Here is a 9,205-nt window from a genome sequence, read left to right as displayed (position 1 = left end):
GGTAAGAGGAGCTAACAGATGACTAGCTATCCCACACAGCTGATGCCCAGGCTAAAGCATTCTCCTTAAATAACCCCATGACATAAGATAATTTTATTGTTGCTCGAACACCAGGGAACACTGGATCGGAAAAGACCTGCACGTCCCCAAGTCTCCAGTGTAGCTCTCTGGCATTGGGATGTGAGGTTCCCTGGGCACGAGAGCTAGCTGGGCCGAGGGTTGTACTGGAGCAGTGGAGCTAGCAGGGGCTTCAGGGGCTAGAGAGGAAAGATGTGTGGAAACCTGGTTGACTTGATGTCCGATCAGGGCCACGTTGGCGTGACTTGGAGTGACTTGAGGGTTTCCACGACATCACAAAGGACATGGTCATGTTGTCCCATGAGGGTGCCCTGAGTGGTGAGAGCTTAGCAGAGGTGGTCTGAGTCTGCTGGGTCCATGCTGGCCAGATCATTCTGTTATGATCAGTAAAGTTGCAATCAGGAGGGAACCAGAGAGTGCCAAGGAAGGAAGCCACGCCTACACCACATACACACACACAGAGACAGACAGGAAAACAGGAGGCACAGAGGAAAAGGGAAACGCATGATAACACAAGGGAAATAAGTGGAGGCACGGCCAGGGCTGTGACACACTGATACAAGCAGCTGGGGTGGAATGATTAACCTTTTTGGCACATGATAATGTAAATGTTATGCCCTTAGATAAATGCACTGATTAGATGTGGGCATTGGAGGCATGCTGATTTGAAAAACATCAGGACATCATCAACGTCAGGAAGGACATTTTTGGAATGTGATGAAATTTAGATTGAATTATTATCCAAAATCCACTTTGCCAACCACAAAGGGGAAGGGTTTCATAACATTCTGATTTGTTTCGATGCTGATGAAATATTTAAGTTTTGTGCTCTCTCTAAGAACGTGTGAGCTTTCTAGATCTCATTGGATGTTTTTTAATTTGTAAAATGAAATGAGAACTTGTGAGATTAATACAGCTTACCTGTGTGGATCACTGAGGCTTTTTTAGACTCACCAAAGATGTGGGAATGACTCAGAGAAAGTTGTGCTGAAGCCTAGGTCGATTAAGTTTTTTTTTCTTGTTTTTATGCTTCTAATGAGCTATTTCATCTCAAGGGGCTCATCCTGCTATTGAAGTGAATAAATCTAGTGTAATGCATGTTTGGAATTCAAAATGAGTTTAACTTCCTTTCACTATTGTGTAATTAAATACCTTTTGATACAAGGGGGGTTATTTTAGTCTGCAAGATACCAGCCAAGGTGACAAGATATTCAGTAGAATAAGAGTGAAGTAAATGTCCCTGATGCTGTTTGCTCTCACAAAACAGCCTATAACATAGAGTATGATGGTCATATAAATGAACAGGTACTTTTCAGGTCAATCCATTTATGTGCAGTGATGCCATGAGTCAATGAATGTCAAAATAATTTTGCATTATAGTACCCAGGAAGCATTTCTAGGCTAATGAGTGTACTTTCAGGTCCCAAACTACAGCACTATTATACTAATAAATAATTTCTAAAGTTCAAGAACATAAACAGCAACCTTGTCCTTGTACAAGCTTCTGAAAGGATATTGGGGAAAAAAATATCACAATCTAGATTCTTGGCTCCCACTTTCGGGGGATGCATCCTCATATTAACAAATGTCTAATGCGATTTTTGTTTTAGGGAGGGTTGTTCCTCTAAGCACATCAGGATTCTTCTGGCAGTTGCAGAGGACATAAAGTGTAATCCTCTAATGACAGTCAGGCCCGACTTGGCTCACATATTACTGTGAAGAGGTAGTAGCTACAGCAGATCCTGTTAGTTTCAATTTGCTTACTGCTGCTGAGCCAGCAGACTGAACCGAATGATAAGGGACCAGAATCAAGCCTAATCCTTCTATCTCCCTCCCTCTCTGTCTCTCTCCCTCAAACTCACCACTACCAGTTGATCTGCCATCACCCCTGGCTGTGGGAAGTAGCCAATAAATGTTCCTCTGGGTGTGATGTGATGTACGTCTTATTGTCTTCCGCATCGACTGATTCTCATTTCTTACTAGGATGCGAACAGCAACAAGAAAGCTTAGTGCCTTGGTTTTTTTCCATTCGACTTTTGCTTTTTTACCTTCTCCTCTGGCAGCACAGAGGGTTTGGAAAAGGCAGCTTTACTAAAGCCTTCCCTTGGTGTATGTGACATTATGTGGCAATGCAGAAATGGAAGTCTAAGCAACATAATCTGGACCCCCTACCAACTGCCTGGGATTGGACACAAACTCATACTTTGAAGGAATATTGAACACAGAAATATGACTACGATTTTAACAGTAAACAACATCATTTATTTATTTAAGTTTTTAGTCATATGTAGGTTTACACACCTTATTTCAAATATCTTTGGGTACATCTACACCTAAATGGTTGTAAAGGAATATGTAATCTTTAATATACTGTTACAGTATCATCATGCCTCTACACTGTTAAGTAGGAAAACATTTAATGTAATTGATTCACCTTGAATAGAGACAATGTGGAGCTCAGTGCTACAACACTTTTGAGAACATATTTTTTGTTTCTCCTTTGAAAAAAAAAATTCTGCTGTTATTGTGCTTCATTTGACTGTTGTCAAAGCTGTTTCATGTGCATCAGCATTTGAATTTCTACTCAAAGGGAGCACCTCTGTCTGAACCAGAAACTCTGCAGGAAGATCAGCAGAGGACGACCCAGAAACAGACTGGAGTGTGTGCGCGTGCGCCTGTGTTTATGTATGTGTTGTGGAGTGGAGTGAGTTACAATAGGTTGATATAGATCAGACGAGCCATTTCCAAGTATATCATTTGTATTCATACAATATGAAGAGCTTATGGTAAGGATTATTTGTCAGAAAGGAGGGCTAGTCACAGACATCACAATCTGCATTTTAGTTATTTGTTGAGAATGATACAAATAGAATGATACCTTTATTTGACACTTTAAAGCACTTTTATAACCACCTATTGAAATCATTAAATATAGATAATGAATTAATATAACTAATGAATTTCAATAATGTAGCATAGCAACAGAATGTTAATGGTTGGCAGGTTTGTTGGACAATGTAGCTTGTGAGAGTGATGCTGTTTTGCAGCCAGCTCTCATAGCTCACATTATGAGCTTCTCATGAATACATAAATGCACTATCAATTGTATTACCACACAATGATAATGCGTCTTTGACAAACATAATATTACACAATGATAACGTGTCTTTGACAAACATAATCATATTTGATATGGAATTACCAAGATCAAGTCAGTTTCATTTCTCTACTGGCTGATTTTTATGCTGCACTGAAATGAATGTCAACCATGAGGAATGGCTAAAGGTAGGAAAGACAGTCACTGATGTACGACACTGCTGTATGCTTTGGAAAATGTTCCGCATAATATAAAGAATATATGGTACAGGGCTAAAACAGCAAGGAGACAAATTTGGTCTTTTAAGAAAAGCAAGGCAAATATGATTTTTTACTACACTTCACATGTTACACTGTTTTCCTCATTGGCCTCTAAATAAAACTAATATTGAACATGTTTGAATCCCTTTTTTTTGATTAAATGTATTATTTGTGCATTTTTGATCTTTCCTAAAACCCTAGCACCTTGGATAAGAACATGTTGGTATTGTCTGTAGTGACATAATGTAAACATGCATCATTTAATTAGTACTAAGTAGACTGAGATAAAATAAATAAATGAACAAAGTACATGTACATTATGAGCAGCCGAAAAAGTCATAATTAAAGGTTTGAATTGTGTGCAATTATGTAGAAAGGCTATTGGCCATTAGAAACAGAATGATAATAATTTGTAAAAGTAACAGATTTCAGCCATTCATACTGAGTTGTGAAAAGTCCAAAGATTGTGTGTGTGTGTGTGGTTGTGTGTGGGGGGCAGCTTTGTGACAGCTCTCAGGAAGAGCCTGGGGCAGATTGGACCATCTCATAAAGGATTTTGCAGCAGATGGTTGTCTGCCTGGTTGGGGCGAGCGGTGATCCTCCCTGCCCTTGTCTCTGACCTGGTGTCATCCTCTTCCAGTGTGGAGGGCAGCTGAAGACCAGTTATTTTTCATACTGGAGCTTGCCCTTGGTGCCAGAACACAGTAGGCTTACTTAGACCAGGCTGTAAGAGTGCTTTAGGATTCCAGATCTGTATTATTGCATTGAGATTGGTTGTGAGATGTTCATAACCCTCATTAAGTGCTCTTAAGAGGTGCTTTGAACTTGACATTATAGCCTTCCCCTTAAAAATATTCCCCTGCTTCCACATTCAGTCATCTATCTATCTTTATTGCTCCAGATTTTAAGCTTTAAGCTAGAGTAAAGGCTTTTTTGTAGACTCTGGCTTTGGTGAGAATTATTGAGGTTGTATTAATTGGGCCACCCTAACAGATAATATATATAAATTCTTTAATCAGGAGGTCTTCCCCAGTATTATCTAAGAGACATGTAATATAATAGAACTGACTGATGATCTCATGTACTCTGTTTTGAAAACAAAAAAAGATTTTACCACGGAAGGATCAAATATTTATGATGCATTTGGAACAAATCCCATCATGTATTCGCCTCTGCAATTTCCTTTGAATGTGGAGCAGAGTGAAAGAGGTAGGAGCTCCGTGTTGCTTTCTCCAGAGATGCCTGTAGACAAATGCTGGCTGTATCAAAACTTCAGTGAAGGAGGTGACAATGTCAGCTGCTGAAGTGTGGGGGAGTGCAAACTGCAGGCAGAAAACAGAGCATTGGAGACTGGATGGTATTGGATTCAGGGCTCAGTTTGTCTTTAGCAAGGTTTCTCTACTGACACCTAATGGCTAGTGATATAAAATATTCAAAATACCTCCAAATAATTAGAGAATGACTATAGACATGGTAATAAATCTTATCCCTACAACACCAGAGGCTCCCTGAATAAATCCACTTTTACAGGATTCGACTCTTCCCCTCTCTTTTTTCTTCTTTCTCGCTATAAATAATAATAAGCATCACCTTTTTCTTTTTTCCTCACACCTCTCTCTCCTTTTATATGCTGTTTTATCAATAAAAAAAGAAGAGCTTGTATGTATGCTTTATTACCAATTACTTTTTCCCTTTTTACATTAAAATACAAAAAATAAAATAAAAATCTGTTTGTTTGTTTTATACCATTATATCTGTCCATATCTTATCATTATTAGAAATAGGCTATTAGTATATAAAAGCATATTCATAAAGTAGTATTATATTCCAATTGTGATTATTCTAATTATTAACCATCATATAATTGCAATATATTTATGCCCATAATCACACATCCAACATAATTTTTTAAACACATTGCTATAGTTCAATTCTATGTAATCTACTTTAAACCTTATACATCAACCACACTGCGAGCCTGAGCTGGCACTGGAACAGTGTTTAAGACCTAATACAGAGCCAAGAAATAGAACATGGTGCCTGACTTTTCAAGGGCTTGAAGGTTAATTATTCAAGACTTCCCTCTCCTCACAACAAGCCAAGAACATCAGGGAAGCACGGTGTGCTACAGCTTCTTCTTTATTCCCTCGGAGAGTGTCAGAAGTTTAAAACCGCTGTTCGACAATAATTGAAATGCACACATTGTCTGAAGTCTGGTGCCTTCAAGCAAGGCAGAAATAGAATATAGGACAAACAGATACTCTGGGTAAGCAAAGCAATCAGTGTTATGATTGTAATCAGCAACAAGACTAATCTCTTCTTTGTTATTTTGATTATGCATGCATTGTGAGTGTAAAATATTTGTGTCTATTACTTGGTTCATCTGTTTAAAGATTAACAAAAATACTCCATATATAATGACTATGCTGGACATGTTAGTAAGTGAAAGAGAATAAGGTTTTTAAAATTAGTTTTCTGTGTTTGTAAAAATCAATTAAAAGCAATTAAGATCCACATGTCTGGACTGTTATTTAGCAATAAAGAGCTGAAATATTTGTGTGACTTGCATAAAAAAGAGACAAAATGTAACAAAAGAAAAAAGACAAACAAAACTGGAGGTAGCTGAATGCCTCCATTTGATGCACATACTCAAATATCTATATATGTCAGTGTGTAACCCCTTATCACAGGTTACATATGTTTATTGGTTTTGATCAGGTCCACTAAAGAGTGATTGTTTTCCTTGTTTTAAATTAATATTCTGTAGAGGCTTGGAGGTCAACATTTTCCAATGAAGATCATTTTCTGTAGCAAAAACATGTTTTTCTTCAGCTTGTTAATCCTTTTGTGACTCTGCAAATGTATTTTGTGACCCCTTATGAGGGTTATGACCCACAGGTTGGATGTTACTGCTCTATGTCATCCATTCATAGTTTGAAAAGCCCTCTTGTAGTCTGCCTTGATGACAATTTCCCAAACCCAGTCTTTTCTCATGATTAGCAGCCAAATCTTGATACAGAGAAATATTTCATTCCGAAATCAGCTAAAACCATCACCTGCAAAGTCTGTATCTACCTCACACTCTGCACTGCATCCTTTATGAAGCGACACGAGTTTATACACACTGCACAGAATGATAAATAAATGCCATTGCTCTATTACAATTTCATTCATTCATTCAAGCATTCAGCCTTCTCAAGCAGGGAAAGAAATTACAAAACGTGGGCTTTCTGCCCTCACTATGCATGTACTGTAGTTGAGCTAAACATGATTTCAACAAAGGTCATATCAATCATAGTGATTACAAATCAGAAAAAAAGATAAGATAGAGAACAACAACATTAAGTCTCAGTAAGAAGTACAACAGTAAGGTAATTAATCTAGTAACTTACACATAGAGTTCACGAGAGCAAAGGTAAAAAGATTAAGAAAAAAAGTTAGCTTATTAGTTAGCTAACGTTAGCTCAATAGTTACACAGTTAACAGTTACATATATTAGAGTTGCAACAATTTGTTGAATAATTGATTAGTTCTCAACTATCAAATTAATTGCCAACTATTTTGATAATCAATTAATTGTCCAGCTTCTCAAATTTGAATATTTTCTGGTTTCTTTATAGTCCTCTTTGAAAGCAAACTGAATATCTTTGGGTTGTGGCCTGTGAGTCGGGACAAAAGAAGACATTTAAGGATGTCATTTTGGGCTTTGTGGCACTTTGGACAGACATGTTTCACCATTTTATAGACCAAACAACTAATCACTTAATCAAGAAAATAGAAGAATCGATACAGATGAACCAGATGAACTGATGTAAATCATCATTAGTTGCAGCCCTAGTTACATATGTTGCATTAGCAACAAAGCTAGCATAGTGGCTAGTTTGGTTATCAGTGAACTGTACTGTAGAAAAACTAAATTAAAGGTGCAGTGTTTAAAATTTAGAGGCATCTAACAGAACAGACTTGGCAGAAATGGAACATAATATTCATAAGTATGTTTTAATAAGTGTATAATCATCTGTAAATAGGAATTGTTGTGTTTTCGTTATCTTAGAATGAACCCTTTATATCTACATAGGGAGCAGGTCTTCTTCCACGGAGCCCGCTATGTTGCATCGCCATGTTTCTACAGTAGCCCAGAACGGACAAACCAAACACTTGCTCTAGAGAGGGCCTTTCACATTTTTCGTGAGTTTCGCAGCCACCGGAGGTTTTCCTACATGCTTAGAAGGGGAGGGGGAGGGTAGGTGTATTCAGTTGGTTGCAATCTGCAGCCTCACCACTAAATGCCACTAAATCCTACACACTGGTGCTTTAAAATGAACAAATTAGCAATCACAGCACAGTTAAAATAAGAAAACACAGATAAGCCAGTGCTCCATTTGGGGCATTTGTGGAGTAGGTAAACAATGCTTGTTAATATTTGCTTGGTCTCAGATTTGACAAAAGGCTGGATGACAGCTGTAGAACTGTGCCAGAAATGGTTGCTACTAGCAACAGAAAGTTCAACTGAAACCAACTGCTGGTGGCATAATAAGACATCTATCTTGCCTCGTTTCGTCTCTTTACTCCTCACAAATGATCTAATAGTCAAAAATAGCTCTATCAGAATATTAATTATTAATAGTACAACTTGCCGACTTGATGAGAAGACTGTAGCAGTGAGCCTTAAGGATTGTTGCAGGTTTTGTTCCAGCCAAATACAACAGCAGGTGATTTTATTAATTTGAGCCATGTCACATGTTTTAAACAATCATGTTTAAGATGTTCAAGTTTGGTTGGAATTAAAACTTGCTCACCATGTGGTGCAAAAAAAAACACACACACACACAAAAATGAAGCAGCATCCAGAAAACCCCCCATAAATTACATCCTGACCACCACAGCGAAACACTATCAAGTTCGCAAAGGCAAACTAGAGAAAACTACATATTCTGCAAGAAAATATCTGTGCTTGCTGCCTGCACAAAACTCTCCAACAGACTTTTTCTTTTTTTTGCTGGTGTTTTGATGAGGATGATCATTAGGGCCAAAGCTACAACTGACAGTACTGAGATAACATGCTTAATATTATTTATATATATTCAAATTTGACTACTATTAGACCAATAAAACAAAGTATTTCCCCCACCAGAATTTCATTGCGGTGTGGAAAAGATGTTGAAACAACACTGAGACGTCCATGTGGGGAAATAAAACTCATAGACAGTATAAATGGACATTTTACTGACTAGATAAAACATTAATAATTCACATTAAAACATTTTAAAGGCTATTATTATAATTTCAGTGTATTAACAGGGGATGGAAATGTATTGTGGAGACTTTGACTCATGACCTCAGTATTTCTAAAATCCTGGCCGCCCTGATAATGATGTTGATAAAATGGTTTACTGGGCTTTTAAACCATTTATATTTTGAATACTGGGTAAATATATTTCATACATGGTTTTCAGTTTTTGCCAAATAAGCCTTGGATGATGTTCATGTAGTGTTATGTGAGGCAGTATACACATCACATAATTACTACCATCACTTGAAAACAAGGAAACTGCTTTACTACTTCCAACTTCAAAAGTAGGAAAAGTCACATTGAAAAGTTTCACTAACTATGGTGTGGTCCAGAGATAAAAAAAAAAAAAAATACTTTGTTTATTGCTTTGGGTAAAAGCTGATTAACATCTGGGAATGGTTTATGTTTGTATCATTTATTGCTGTGACAAATAATGGCAAACATTGAAAAAGGGTATCAAGGACCCCAAAAGACTAC

This window comes from Thunnus maccoyii, chromosome 9 (genome assembly GCF_910596095.1).
Source record: "Thunnus maccoyii chromosome 9, fThuMac1.1, whole genome shotgun sequence".
Lineage (NCBI taxonomy): Eukaryota > Metazoa > Chordata > Actinopteri > Scombriformes > Scombridae > Thunnus > Thunnus maccoyii.
The sequence above is the reverse complement of the archived record's forward strand: the minus strand, read 5'-3'. Positions refer to the sequence as shown.